General features: G+C 37.5%; 1 pseudogene; it reads right to left on the bottom strand.

Annotated features, from left to right (window-relative positions):
- The window catches only part of LOC112317721 (transmembrane emp24 domain-containing protein 2 pseudogene), a 49,229-nt pseudogene extending 37,367 nt beyond the window's left edge, over positions 1–11,862 (bottom strand).
- Positions 11,863–16,448: the final 4,586 nt, after the last annotated feature.

Here is a 16,448-nt window from a genome sequence, read left to right as displayed (position 1 = left end):
TAAAAATAAGGTATTATAATATTCTAATCTAAATGTTATGTTTCCATTTTATCTTAAAAATACCCGTGATAATAAGAAAATAGGCAGGTTCATTTATCCCAAAGGGCCTCTAAATTCAACAGACAACCTCCTGTATTTCTCTTAAAATCAATCACATCCCATAGTGCCTCAAAACGAACTTTAGCAAATAGTGCAACTGTGATGAAATTTGCATATCAGATGTACAGTGTATTCAAGGCTTCTATTTTCCCCACATCAGCACTTCTCTCCTAAATGAGATTGTACATGTCTGGTAATAGCAAAGGTGCAATGCACTGAGAGGAATGTCAACCTTAGTAAAAGAAACAGGTATGTAACTTTCGTCCTCTGGGGCCCCGGTAACAATGTTTAAGCAGATGGTGAAGCTGCAGTGTGATTTGCAGTTATGGTTTGGGGCCAGACACAAAGGTTATTAAGCAAAATAAGAGATTTTCTTACTGTGGTTTTATAACAGGAAGACATAGCCATTTAGAATTATTGAAAGGAAAACTATGGCTCATATTAATCAAAAATCAGTACTACCAAAAATGCTAAGATATCGAAACAAGCCAAAGGAAAAATCCAAAGGTATTCCCGCCTTAACCTTTCAGTGACTTCTCCCATCCCCTTAACAAACTATTCTCTCCTGCTCCCATTACATGCACCCTGTGGCCTCCAGCTCTCTCCCTCTATCAATATGTCCTCTTAGAAACAGGTTTGTTACCAGCAGGTGGCCTCCCTGTCCTCTGGTGCTGTACTTGTCAAGGAAGAAGCATGGGGACTGTGAAGCAGCTGCTGAGAAGCAGAGTGCCAGTGAACAACACACAGTCTCAGAGTGAAACTCATGCCATGCATTGAGAAAGTCAACTTGCTTCAAAGTGGAAGACTTTCCTGTTAAAGTAAATGCACGAGTAGAGTACAATTTACATTTCAATTAATTCTGAAGATAAACTCTCAGCTTATGACAGATTGCTTCCTGATCCATACCACTGTTACCTCCAGCTCAGGTCCAGATGTATTGTACATAGTTACCTTCCCCTACCCTGATGGATACTTAGAAGGAAAAGTTTGAGAAGCACTGTCTCTACACTTGTACTATGTTTTAATGCACTTTAATTTTCAGTCAAGTCCTGTTACGTTCCAGGTCTGTATAGAAAGATCTGTTCTCCACAGAGCAAAGCTTCTCACCTTTTTTTCTGCATGAATACACCTGGGGATAAGACACTTCTGTTAGTACCATAGAGAACAATTTGCAGATGAGTATCAGGATCTTAGCTAAAAGTTAATTCCGATCATTCCCTCAGGAAGAGAGTCTTCATTACTTCACCCCATATATTTCTACCTATTTATTTAACAATAAACATTTAAAGTCTGTTCTCTGTGAGGCAAGTGTTGTGCAATCATTAAGAAACATATTTTTGGCATTGGGGATAAGAGAAAACAGTGAACCATCTATTGTAAAATAATGCAACAATCAACATTTATAGACCTTTCAAAAGACAGTATAATGCATCTAAATATCAAGAGAATAAAGAGAACAATCAAAACAGGCCCAGGAATGTTTCAGATATTGGAGTTAGCAGAAAGGACCCTTACAGCCTTCAGCCATAACCTCCTTTAGTCTGAACGCAGCCTTGAGCGAGTCATATGAGGGACCAGGAAACACGGCCCACAGGGCTCAAATCCCAGCATATAACAGACCAGGTATAAATGAGGAAGAATCTGAGGACAGATAGTCTCTGGGCCAACACAAAAACCATGTAGAATAAGGACTAAAGAGATCATTAGGTTTGACAAGTATGACGTTAATAACTAATCTTTGCAATAACTAAGAAGTACTCAGGAAGAGTTTGTGGGTAAGAATACACAGAGTAATGCATATATTCCTGAAGCATAGAGAGAGTAGATTTAAGAGGACAAATTAAAGGTTTAACCTTGGGTGGTGATGTGGGTCAAAATATGCATTCTCTAATTCAAATGTGCAAAAAAATATTTTAATATAAATGTATTTTTATAACAAAATCCATTCTGTTTTGAGCTCCCATTCCTGTACAGTAGCAAAGAAGAAGAAAAGAAGAAGAAGAAGGAGAAGGAGGAGGGGGGAAGAGAAAGAATAAGAAGAGGAAGAGGAGGTGGGGAAGGAGGAAAGAAAAAGTTTTAATTGTCCCTTAAGATATCTCAGTCTTTTCTTTAAAGTTAACTCAGGCTCTTTCAGACTAGTCTTCAAGGATGTAATCTCGGGATCATGTATTTAGATTCTCCCTTTCCTGCTTGATCTAAATCTTGGGGAGCTTACATATCAATTGGGCATCAATATAAGGGATGTCTAATGTACACTTGTTCCTGCTTTTCAGACCTTCACCTCCTCCTTGAAAACAACAACCCTTATTTCACATGATCCCCTATGTCTGCTACACTGGCATCTGCTAAAAATATGGCTGACTTTGCTTAGGCTCTCTAGACCCCACACTCTACATCCTCCTTGCCCAAATAACAGGGCTCTTCAGTCTACAGTAGAGTTCCTTGTCCCTGTGGGAAGCCCAGTGTCAGGCAGCTACCTGAGTATCACACTTGAGGATGTTCTGCCCTTAAGCCCACACTACCTTCCTCTACCAGGCCTAATCCCCCACCATGATAGTGCCATTTCGTTTTGGTACCATGCAGACTGTGAGAAGGGGCTGGAGGGGTTTTGGAGACACACCCTAGGAAGTGACAAGACACTCATTTCACTCTTACTCTCACTTCCTCTCCCTCTCAACCCAGTAACAGAGGGTGTTCTACTTTCCCTTTTTATCTGACAAGAACTTGAGACAAGATCAAAAGTGAGTGCACACTCCTCCCCTTTGGGGGAAATAAAGGAGGAAAGATACTACAACACAAACTCAATTTTTAAGAAAATGAGAATGTGAGATGACATTTTATTTTATTAAATAACGCTTGGAATGCTTATGTGGTAGATCATGCCCAGATCTGTTCTAGGCCCAAAACGCAACAAAAAATAGAACATAGATATACATGACTAAGGCACAGGTAGGAATGCCTTTACTAGCAGTGCATGAACCACTGATTTGCCCTGTTTCCACCCCGAGACTAATTGTTTGAAAGGCAGAGAAGGGCCCGAGGTTCCTTGTCTCCTCTGAACCGGTAGTTTTTATGTTGCCATGGGCAGCACTGATGACAGAATCTACAAGGCAGCAACTAAAAGAACAAAGCAGGCATCAGGTAATTGCATACCTTTATTTGTGTACTTCTCTGATGACATAACTTGCACAGCTGTTTGCTTGGCAACCGAAGTGAAAGTAACATCAAGCCATTTCTAGTTCATCTGGTGAGCTTTTAACTGACACCAACTCATACCCTTGCCTACCTCAGCTTCTCCCTCCACTGACCCTCTACTATTCTCTTTTGTTTTGTTACTCCAATATCACCTTGCATTTTACCTTTCTTCCTCCTTAAAACTTTGATGAGTCAAATAAGAACTCTTCCCCTAAACTGTATCTTGACATTTCCCACCTAGCTTGTCCTGGTCCCTGCCATGCCAACTTTTCCCTTGGATATCATCCCATGGGCTCTCCTCTCACTGGTTTTCCTGGCCTCAAAGGTGAGTTGAGCCACTTTTTAAAAGATATATGTATCAAAAGGGAAACAATTGAACAATCAACCACTTTAAACTACATTTCAGGAATTTCTGGCCTCGACACATTTCAAGTCAGACTATGCTTGGCTTGATGATATTCCATCACTCTATCTGTGTATAAGACCATTGTATAATAATTAGCTTCCCATGTAATAACCACACGCTTGATAGCTTAAAGTGACATAAATTTTTTCATTTTTTTTATGGTTCCAGACACTAGAAGTCTGAAATCAGTTTAACTGGGCTAAAGTCAAGGTGTCAGCAAAGTTCATTCTTTCCGGAGGCTCGGGGAAGAATCCATTTTTTATTTTTTCCGATCCTCTGGAGACCATCTGCATTTCTTGGCTCATGACATCTTTTTTGCATCATTTCAACCTCTTGCTTCTATCATCACATTTACTTCACAAAACTCCTTCCACCTTTCTTTTGAGAAATTGCTGTGGTTACATTTAGGGCCTGCCCAGGTAATCCAGAATAATCTTCCCATCTCCAGATCCTATTCACATCTTTGCAGCCCCTTTGCCATATAAGGTAACAGTCACAGGTTCCAGGGATTAGGACCTAAGCACTTTTGATGGAGCCATTATTTAGCCTACCACAACTACTAATATATAAAACAGAAAAATGCCAAATGTTAATATCACAATAAAATTGAAAATATTGTACTAGAGTAACACTAAAAAAATAGCTTTTGTAATAAAAAAAATCATTAAAACAGTCATTAAACAAATAATACTTTCATAATATTGACGATGGCTTTCACTGAATACATTTAAAGAACTTCATAAACTTTTCATTCAATACCCAAGTGGTGAGGCCTTCATGAAATGTCATTTTTCTTTTCAGTATCAAAATAAAATCTCACTTATAAAAGGACTGATGAAACAATTTCTACATAAAAAAGGTGTAATTTAAATAAAGCCATGGAGGCATAACAGTAGGTCAGTAGGTCTTTCTAAAATTCTAAACATTATGATCTTTTTCTTTCATGGCTTTGATTATAATTAAAACAAAAATAAGGTGGATGTGATCAAAGTAAAGTTCATCAAGTAGCAAAGAATGTAAATAAAGTTCTTTAAATATTATTCAAAAATGTCTTTCAGAAAATTCTGTGTACTTTTAGTTAGTCACATTTTGTTTTCAAATAACATCTTTATTCTTACAGTGTGTCATCTTAACAGCAAAATGTAGGCACAAATTTTCATAATGGCATTAAAAGAGACTTTATGAACAATATTCCCTGGACTTCTGCAAGGTATAAACATGTAGCCTTCTGTATGAACTCGTCTAGCTCTATGAATCATAAACTGATCTCCAGAGTCATAGTGCTTATTCTGACTTAAAAGCTGTGTAATCTTTAACCCTACTGCTTAGGGTTCTTGTGCAAATAAAATAGTACAAAAGAAAGTACTTAGAATAGTAAATGAGAAATAATAAGCTCCCAATAATTTTTAGTTATTTTCATTATCTCTGTTTTGGATTTACCTGTTTATGCTTAAAAACAAGAAAAATCTGGAATGACCATAAACTACAACTTATTATTAAAAATAAGATTGTGAATTTACTTAAAGTACATGCACTCATCAAATTAGATCATAAAAATAGACTCCCTTAATAATAGACACATTGATCAATAAAAATAGTTTCATTAGAAGAAAATTAAAAATTGAAATAGAAAATAATTGATTTTTGACAAAGCTACAAAAACAATTCAATAAAGGAAGAATAGCCTTACCAACAAATGATTGTGCAGCAATTAAATACCCATCAGCAAAAAAAATCAACCTTAATTTAAATCTTGTACTGTATATAAAACTTAATTCAAAATAGGTGATACACTTAAATATAACACTTGAAACTGTAAAACAACTTTTTGGAAAAAAAATACACAAGAAAAATTCCTTGGAATCTAGAGCTAGGTGATCTTAGAATTGGTACCAGAAGCACAATCTGTAAAAAGGAAAAATGATAAATTGGACCTCCTCAGAATTTAAAATTTTGCTCTGTGAAAGTTCACATGAAAAGGATAAGCATGTAGCAAATATGCACATGAAAAGATGTTCAACATCTTTAGCCATTAGGGAAATGCAAATTAAAACTGCAATGTAGTTTCACTACACACCTATCAGAATGACTAAAAAAAAGTGACAATACCAAAGGTTGACAAGGCTCAGTTCAGAAACTGAACCACTCATGTATAGCTGGTGGGATAGAAAGTGGTGCGGCCATTCTGGAAAACCTTTTGGCAGTTTCTAATAAAAGTGAACACTCACTACAATATAGCTCAACAACTGTACTCCTGGACCTTTATCCCAAAGAAGTGAAAATTTACATCTACACAAAAACCTGTATATGAATGTACCTAGCAGATTTATGTATTCAAAACAGCCAAACACTGGCATCAGTCTACATATTTTTCAACAGGTGAAAGGTTAAACAAACTGTGGTACATCCATATCATGGGATACTACTAGAAATTAATGAAAATTTTTATTATGTAAGAAAATGCAACAACCTGTACTAATCTCTAGAAAATAGTACTGTGTGGGGGAAAACAGCCAATTTCAAAATCCAACTATGATATGTATGATCCCAACTGTATAACAGTCTGGAAGAGGCAGAACTGTGGAAACAGTAAACATATCAATAGTCATAAGGGTTAGAGGCAAGGAGGGATAAATAAGCAGAGCACAGAGGGTTTTTAGGACAGTAAAACTGATCTGTACGGTACTATTATGGTAGATATATGTCATTATACATTTGTCCAAACTTATAGAATATATAATACCCAAAGTGAACTCTATAACCAATGAACTTATATATAAAATAATTTTAGGTGAAAGTGATGTGTCCATGTAGGTTCATCTACAGTAATATATGTGCTGCTCTGGTGAGGAATGTTGGTAATGGGGGAGGCTATGCATATGTTGGGCAGGGAGTATATGGGAACTGTTTTTTCTGCTCCATTTGTTCTGAACCTAAAACTGCTCTAAAAATAAAGTCTGTGTTTTAAAAAAGAAAACTAGTATATGACTCCATTTGTATAACATTATTGAAATGGCAAAAATGAGGAACAGAACAGTGATTTTTTCAGGATGAGCTGGAGGCAGCAGCTGGGTGGGTGTGGTTATAAACTGGCAACACAAAGGATCCTTGTGTTGAAACTATTCAGTACCTTGGACTTCTGGTCAAGATGGAGGCATAGGTAGATATACTTTGCCTCCTTGTACAATCAAAAGGAGGACAACAACAAATTTAAAAACAAAAAAATAACCTGAACTGCCAGAAAATTGAACTATATAGAAGTCAAAAACCAAAGAGTTACAGAAGAAACATTCAACCAGACCAGTAGGAGGAGCAGAGACTGACCACTGGGGGTAGAGAGGACTCATGACAAGATGGTAGCTGGATGACCAGGAGAGGTGGCAGCTGGTGGACTGGGCATTTTCACATTTGCGTGTGGATAAACTGGGAGGAACAACTGGGGAGCAAGACAGATGGTGCAACCCAGGGTTCCAGTGCAGGAAAATAAAGCTTCAAAACCTCCAGCTGAAAAATCCTGTGGGGGTAGAGGAGGCGGGAGAAACTCACAGCATCACAGGAGAGTTTGTTGGAGAGACCCAAAGGGTCCTGGAACATACACAAAGTCACATACCTGGGAATCAGCACCAGAAGGGCCCCATTTGCTTGTGGGTAGCAAGGGAAGTGACTGAAAGCTGGCAGAGAGCTGAGCAAGTGGCATTGTTCCCTCTCAGACCCCTTCCCCACATACAGCGTCACAAAGCAGCAACGTAGGCTGCCCTGCCCTAGAGAATACCTAAGGCTCCACCCCTTAGTACATTACAGGCCCACCGAAACAAACAAACAAAAAATCCCAAATGAAAGAACAGATCAAAGCTCCAGAAAAAATACAATGAGGCAATAAAGAGATAGCCAAACTATCAGATGCACAGTTCAAACCACTGGTAATCAGGATGCTCACAGAATTGTTTGAGTATGGTCACAACATAGAGGAAAAAATGAGGGCTATGCTAAGAGAAACAAAGGAAAATGTACAGGGAACCAATAGTGATGCAAAGGAAACTGGGACTCAAATCAACGGTGTGGACCAGAAGGAAGAAAGAAACATCCAACCAGAAAAGAATGAAGAAACAAGAATTCAAAGAAATGAGGAGGCTTAGGAACCTCCAGGACATCTTGAAACGTTCCAACATCTGAATTACAGGGGTGCCAGAAGGAGAAGAGGAAGAACAAAAATTGAAAACTTATTTGAACAAATAATGAAGGAGAACTTCCCTCATCTGGCAAAGCAAATTGACTTCCAGGAAGTCGAGGAAGCTCAGAGAGTCCCCAAGAAGCTGGACCCAAGGAGGAACACACCAAGGCACATCATAATTACATTACCTAAGATGAAACAGGAGAGAATCTTAGAAGCAGCAAGAGAAAAGGAAACAGTTACCTACAAACGAGTTCCCATTAGACTATCAGCTGATTTCTCCAAAGAGACCTTACAGGCAAGAAGGGGCCGGCAAGAAGTATTCCAAGTCATGAAAGGCAAGGACCTCCATCCAAGATTACTGTATCCAGCAAAGCTATCATTTAGAATGGAAGGGCAGATAAAGTGCTTCTCGGATAAGGTCAACTTAAAGGAGTTCATCATCACCAAGCCCTTATTATATGAAATGTTAAAGGGACTTATCTAAGAAAAAGAAGATAAAAAATATGAACAGTAAAAATGACGGCAAACTCTCTGTTATTAACAACCACACCTAAAACAAAAGCAAACTAAGCAATCAACTAGAACAGGAACAGAACCACAGAAATGGAGATCACATGGAGGGTTATCAATAGGGGAGTGGGAGGGGGAGAGAGGGGGAAAAGTACATAGAATAAGTAGCATAAATGGTAGGTAGAAAGTAGACAGGGGGAGGGTAAATATAGTATAGGAAATGTAGAAGCCAAAGAACTTGTGTGTATGACCCATGGACATGAGCTATAGGGGGGGAATGTGGGAGGGAGGGGGTGGGCAGGAAGGAGTGGAGTGAAGGGGGGGAAACGGGACAACTGTAATAGTATAATCAATAAATATATATTTTTCTTAAAGTGAATTACCTTAAATTTTCCAGCAGGTTGTAATGATGCCATAGAAATTTGCCATAGCCTTCTTAATTTTGCCACTTAACAGTCACTGTTGACTCTGCAGCTAATGTCATCAGCAAATGAACATGGCATGCTCCTACTCTTGGAGAACACAAAGCTATTCTAGCCTTAGAAATTGCCTGGTAGCCAGGCATTGGGGGCGGCCTCCCCTTGCATGTGAGATTGTGCAGCTTTACCTTCTAGAGATCAAAGGAACCGAAGTCCACACGGTCAGGCCCTGCCAGCCTTTAGCGGCTCAAGCATTGTTGATGTCACTGAAATATCTGTGAAAATGGTCTGCTTAACTGGGTTAAACAGCAATTGTTGCTCCAGAGGAAAAAGATTTTATGCCATGGTAAATTATATTATAAAGATGCAGCCAGCCATCAACAAAAAGCAGCCATAAAGCAGGAGGCAGTGACAGTCAGAAAGAGATATAAAGAGATTATCTTTCTCTTTAGCAACTGAAGGGGTGTACTTCCAGCATTCTCTCAGAAATACAAAGAATCGAGCTGGACGCCTGTAAGATACTCACTGCTTAAAACTGAATTTCCAAGTATGGAGCAAGGGAGGAAAATAGAATGGGAGACTGATCTATTTGCTTTTAATTTTGATTAATCTTTATTTTAAAAAACCTTGCTTTGTCTATTTCTCCTCTTCTGCTTTTCCTCCTCTTCTCTTTATTGTTTTTGTTTCTATTTTGTTTTGTTTTAAGAGTCTCATTCAATCTGATCACCCAGCTTTTACCTAAGTGGTTCATTTCTGGACTTCAGACACATCTAAACTTTTAGGCAGAATTGGAGAAATGGGTATAGGAGAGAATAAAGAAATCCATTTGCATTCAGGACTGAAAAGCAAGCCCCTTGGGAATGAATCCGCCCAAAGAATATAAATGACTTGGCTCAATCACAAAACCTTAGTCACCAACAAAGAGAAAACAAAGTGTTTATCATAAGCCATCTGTCCTGACCCCCTGACTCAATCCTAATTATGTATAAATATATATATATTCTTTTCACTAAAACCTCTAATGCACCTAGACCAAGGTAGCACTGACTTAGTATCCACATTCCAAAAAAATAAACAAGCAAGCAAACAAATAACCTAACATGAGAAAAAGACACCGTCTTACCTGCGCAGGGGGAAGCTGAGTGTGGCTGAGGTCCTGCGTTTCACTGAAGGACTCACACAGCACAGGACACCCAAGGGCAGCGTTAGCCTTTGGTGATGGTGCCCGGTGCCCATACCCCATAGGAAGCTGTAAAGCCAGAAACACCTAGCAAAATGCTTTCACATAGCTAGCAATGGTTAAAAAGACCTGTTTATGAGATCACAAGAAACACCCCTACAAATGCCTAAGACATTGTATAGAACAGATCTGAGGGGTAATGGAAATAATGAAATAGTAGGCAGTAAAAAATGCCGAGAAAACATAGTTTACAGTAATTAATATAAATACACTTTTACCCTTGGGTTGATGTAGCTCAGGAACATGTACAAGTTTCATGGACATGTAGTTTATCTTCATTTAACAAAGAAAGTACTAAATTGGAATAAATTGACCTCTGCTCTCCTGCCAAATCTGCCTGAGTGGACCCATATGTATCTTTTTACTCATTACTTAGTAAATACAGCTTTCTCCACTGACAGATTTTAATGTCAGCATATAACTGTGCATGTAAATAAAACTTCAAAATATAATTTCATATACACCAAAATTGATTGACTGCCATCAATGAAGTAAATGCAGCATATAACACAATATCACCTGCCCAAAAACTGTGATTTTTTTTTTTTACCACTGAGCAAACTACCTATAAGATGTGCTCCAAGATAGAAAATAAAAGTTCTTCATAAGAAAACATCTGGGCCATACTTGCAACATTCACTGATTTGTTCTATAATTTACCTAAGATCTAATAAACTCCTTCTTCCTAAAAGGAAACTTCCATGGCCACCTATGGCCAATTTTCCACATCTGAACTGTACTTTTATATAACAATCTTTAAACGGCACTCCCTTCTTTGTTCTATTTCATGTCCTCTTGCTTTTGAACTATTATATCCTTGAAGAGTTTCCTTTCATACACCTTTTCAATACTCCAAACTTAATCTGCATTAGTCATGTTCATCTTTCATTTCTCTCTCAAGAATGAGCACTGACCTCATTTATTTTAGTCTCCACAAGGAGCTATGTATGACCTAAAGATCTCTTATCCTCATGGCTCTCTTTATTGATGCTTCATTACCATTCCTGACATGCGAGTTTCAGAATCATGCACAAAGCTCCAAGTGGGATGTCTTCCTAGGCCTTTGAAATGCTTCATAATGCTGCGTACCTGACTTCCATTCACTTTCCTCATTATTAAGATGCTACTGCTTTCTTTTTGTTTCATCTAGCCTACAAATCTTGTTACTAATATCCCCTTAAGAACTGTTACTTCTTTGCAAACTTTGACCTAATTCTTTGCTCCATTTTTCTAAATTTTTTTCTATGCGGTTTCTAATATGACATATAACAAACACACTGACCAACATTTTCTTAGTATGAAAATCAATAACATAATTAAGTTATTCTGATTAAATCAATTTACATGAATGTTTTATTTTGCCAGAATACCACTTAATGGTCTTTTACACGATGTTGGTCACAAAAAGAAAAGCCAGACAAAATGGAATAAATAGAAAGAGTAGTATGTAACTATTCCAGCTACTGGAAGAGGAACCGAAGAAACTATATTACCAATTGTTGACTAGTAGAGTCAGAGCCATATAAAGAGCACACTGTGAGGATTTTTTTAAAGAATTTACATGACTCAGAAGTGTTTGCAAAGCATGCAAAAATACAAAACTTGCAAGTGAACAATAACTTAAAAACTCAGAACACCTATATTTTATTATCAGCCTTGATAAACCTTTGATACTTTGACCTAATTTCAGCTCTGCTTTTATTTTACAATTCTAAGAATTAAGTAGTGAAAAAATGCCCAAGCCCAAATTGTTCAAAGTCACATACAAGTTGAGTACATTGCTGGAAGTCATGGCAGCCACGTTCACACTGCGGATCATCTTTCGCCTTACTACCTTAGAAAAGACTACCACTTCAAAGTAAATTAAAGACCTATGAGAAAAGCAAACTATAAAGCTTTTAGAAGATAATCCAGGAAAATATCTTCAAGATTTCAGGGAAGGGAAATTACTAACCAGAAAGAAATAATGATAAATTTAACTACACTGATATTAAACATTCTTTATTAAATGACACTATAGAAAGAGAAATGAGCAACAAAGTGGAAAAAGACAAATGCAACACATGTAATTGGCAAAGGACTAGTACAGAGAAGATAAAAAACTATGTCCAATTTATGGGAAAGAAATGAGCCATCTAATAGAAAAAATGGCCTAAATGTATGAACACTTTAGAAAAGAAGGATCTTAGCTGTCACTAAATATATAAAAAGGTGATCATCTTCACTAGTAATCAGATAAATGCAAATTAAAACAGATTGAAATATCAATGCACAACTCCCAGCTTGCCAAAAATAAAGAAGCAAAATAATATCAAGTGTTGGTGAGAATATAAAGCAAATAAAATTTTCATACAGTGCCAATGGGAGTATAAGTTGGCAAAACCATTTTGCAAAAACAGTTTGGCATTAGCTGGGAAAGTGATGATGCACATATTGTAGTTGAAGGGAAAATTGAATTTTTAAAAATCCTGATCTATTTCAAAAGATGGTAGGGAAACAGAAAAGAACTATATATAAAAAGCAAATAAAAACTACAAAATAAGATGGAGGAATTAAATCCAAATATATCATGAATTGCATTAAGTATAAAATACATATTTAAATGTTTAAATTTATGAATAAAGACTGTCATGTATTTATAAGAAATGTTCAGCTATATGATCTTTAGAAGAAACATTTGAATGATTAATATAAAGATACAGGATTTTTTAAAATACTTTATTTATTTATTTTTAGAGAGAAGAGAAAGGAGGGAGAAGAAGAGGGAGAGAAATATCAATGTGCGGTTGCCTCTCACACACCCCCTACTGGGAACCTGGCCTGCAACCCAGGCATGTGCCCTGACTGGGAATCAAACTAGCGACCCTTTGGTTCCTAGGCCAGCAGTCAGTCCACTGAGCCACACCATCCAGGGTAGATACAGAATTTTTAATAAGAAAAAACACCTTCCAGATAAAATCACTCAAAGGAAATCTGGTGTAGCTATATTAAAATCAGACAAAAATGGATGTTAAGGCAAAAAAAATTATCAGATTCAGTACATAGTGTTAATTTTTTTTATTTAAAAGAAGTATCTAACATCTCCAAATATGTTTCTTCCTGATAACACAGTTCCTATGGCAGACAAGCCAGGTATTCACTGAACATGGAACTGCAGTTGGACTATATTTCCAAGACTCCCCTATTAGATGCAGCCATTTGACCATCTCACCAATGGAATATGAATGTTTCATTTCCATGCCAAGGGGATAGTCCTACTATTACTTATTTAGTAATTCACACTTAATGATGATTATGATTATTAGAGATACTTGGATATTAAGACAAAGTCCTAACTTACAAAGAGTTTCAGGATTCTGGGGAGACATACGTAGAAATAAGCAAGTACAATGCAATCATAATTGCTCTGATGTGTTGAAAATATGTACAAAGTACTATAGGAATCAAGAGAAAGAAGTGGTAGGTTTACCTGGGGAAGTTAGTCATGTCTTCATATCACAAAGGAATTGACACTTAAGCTAATTAATGAGAGCAGATAAAATGAGGAGATGGAGAAACCAACCCAAAGGCATGCAGGTCTATGGCTAGCTAGTTGGGAGCACATGACCCATATGGGGAAACGATTTCTGTCCTAGCACAGTGACATAGAGTGAAGAGAGGAGAGACCGTGCTCCAGCAGTGTCAAAGAAGTAAATGGAAATGAATGGCTTACTGAGAAGTACAGCAGACAGTGCATAAAGGATTACACACAGAAGAATGTGGTACCATCACCTGAAAAAGAGATTAGAAAAGCACATTATGAAGTAGTTGTGCCTGAATTTGAGGAGAATGTTTTAAATGAGGGTCTTTTGTGTATACTTTGTGGCGGGGACAGTATGCTTTCAAAGCTTTGCCTGGAGAATGTTTAAAGTGAAAAATAAGAGTGCCAAGGACAGCCTAGTTTACCCCAAATGTTTAGTAACCTGGTGCTAAGTACCAGGAGAATCTGAGGGTCTAAGTTATACGGTGACAAAAATTCTAATTATTTGTAAAATTTCTCCCCAGTAAACTACTAAGCAGACTGGGATAGCGAAGCATGTTTCTAAACCTTTGCTACCAGATTCTTTAGAGGCATGTTAATCCTCTCACAGAATAACAATCTGGGCCATGGAAAAGGAAACAAAAAAAATCTACTTGGTGTTTAATTATTTTTATTTAAGACCCAGTAGAGCAGAACTATCTGTTGCATCAGAATATGGAATTGTGCTTGGGCTCAATCCTTTGCAGAAACATCCAGATTGGACCTAGAAGATGTCCAGAGCAAGCTCCTCCCTTGTGTCCTTTTCCCCAGTGTAAAAGTGCTAAACTATTATGCTTGGGGGGGGGGGAAGAACTAGCCTATTACAAGGTTCAAATTACAGTTCTGACACCAGAGCAAGACTAAAATATAAATTCATAAAATTTTGAATATGCTTCATATTATTTTTTAAGAGTTCTGGTGTCATAGAGAGAATGAAAGGAGATGTACTGGCCCCCAGGAGCAAAAACCAGGAGTAGGTACCTGCAGGACTACTTGAACTCACTACTTTCTTTCTTTTAGGCTTCATTCTTAATTTTTTTTTAATTTTTAAATCATGTTTTATGATTATGCCTTTTAATATAGTTTGATATTGGGTGTTGTGATCCCTCCTACTTTGTTCTTCTTTCTCAAAATTGCTGCAGCTATTCAGGGTCATTTATGGTTTCATATATATTTTTGTTCTATATCTGTGAAATAAGTCATTAGTATTTTAATAGGGATTGCACTGAATCTATACATTGCTTTGGGTAGTATGGACATTTGGATGATATTCCTTCTTCGAATCCATGAACAGGGTATATGCTTCCATTTGTTTGTGTCTTCCTTATTTCTTTCTTCAGTGTTGTGTAGTTTTCTGAGTACAGGTATTTACTTCCTTTTTTAGGTTTATTCCTAGGTACTTCATTTTTTTTGTTGTTGCTATAGCAAATGGGATTCTTTCCTGATTTCTGTTTCTGTTATTTTAGTGTTGGTGTACAAAAATGCCTTTGGTTTCTGAATATTGACTTTGTATCCTACTGTTTTGCCAAATTCACTTATTAGGTTGAGTAGTGTTTTGGTGGAGTTGATAGGGTTTTCTATGTACACTATCATGTCACCTGTAAACAGTGACAGTTTTGCTTCCTCCTTTCCAACTTGTCTGCCTTTTATTTCTTTTTCTTGTCTGATAGATGTGGCTAGCCACTGTCAACAAAACAGTCAGGTACTGGCATAAGAATAGACACATAGATCAATGGAATAGAATAGAGGCCCCAGAAATAAACCCAAGTCTCTATGGTCAATTAATATTTGACAAAGGGGGCAGAAGCATAAAATGGAGTACAAATAGCCTCTTGAACAAATGGTGTTGAGAGATCGGACAGCTATATGCAAAAAAATGAAACTCAACCACCAACTTATACCATACAAAAAAATAAATTCAAGGTGTATAAAAGACTTAAATATAAGTCATTTCACCATAAAAGTACTAGAGGAAAACATAGGCAGGAAAGTCTCAGACATTCCATGCAGCAATATTTTCACCACTATGTCCCCAGAACAAGGGGCATAAAGAAAAGAATAAACAAATGGAACTTCATCAAAGTAAAAAGCTTCTCCATGGAGGGGGAAAAAAACCCATCAGCAAAATGAAAAGAGAATAAACTTTACGGGAAAATATATTTGCCAATGATACCTTGGACAAAGATTTGATCTTCAAAATATATAAAGGAAATAAATCGAACAATGAAATCAAACAAACAAAACTAATTAAACAATAAAGAAGAACAATAACAAAAAAATGTGCAAGTTCTGAAGGAGCAAAGTGAAATTTGTCTGTTGTTGGTCTTCACTTTCTGACTTCTTTTTGGATCTGTCTGTGGTTTTCTCACAGCTCCAGGTCTTACTGTCTTACTCTTAAAAAAGAAAAAAAGCCTCCTGCTGACTTTAAACCTGCCAAATGGGTTTTGCAGGTCTTCCAAGATCCTGCAGGCAAAGGGGAATTGGGCTCTGGTTTTTTCCTTTCCTGTGGTTCCATGAGAATGGGGGCTCAGTCTGGGCTATGATAATCACAGGCCCAGTCTCCAGCCCAGGCCCTCAGCACAGTGCATCCCACACTATCTGCTCTGCGCATTTGCATCAGGCTGGCACCCATAATCCACCTTGTTTTACAACACTTTGATCAGTCCATGAGGTGCAGTGAGTGGGAGCAAATTGCAACCCCCTCCCCTCTTTGTTGGCCTGGGCACTGCATGTGTGAGATGTCCCTGCAGGACAACTCAGTTCCCTTAGTGAAAGAAGTCTCTCTGGGTGCTGTTAGCTCTCCAAGCCCCTGCTGCCCCCTTTGATCAATCCATGAGCCACCCTGA

This window comes from Desmodus rotundus, chromosome 4 (assembly GCF_022682495.2).
Source record: "Desmodus rotundus isolate HL8 chromosome 4, HLdesRot8A.1, whole genome shotgun sequence".
NCBI lineage: Eukaryota > Metazoa > Chordata > Mammalia > Chiroptera > Phyllostomidae > Desmodus > Desmodus rotundus.
Note: the sequence above shows the minus strand (reverse complement) of the source record. Positions and strands in the feature narration are given on the sequence as shown.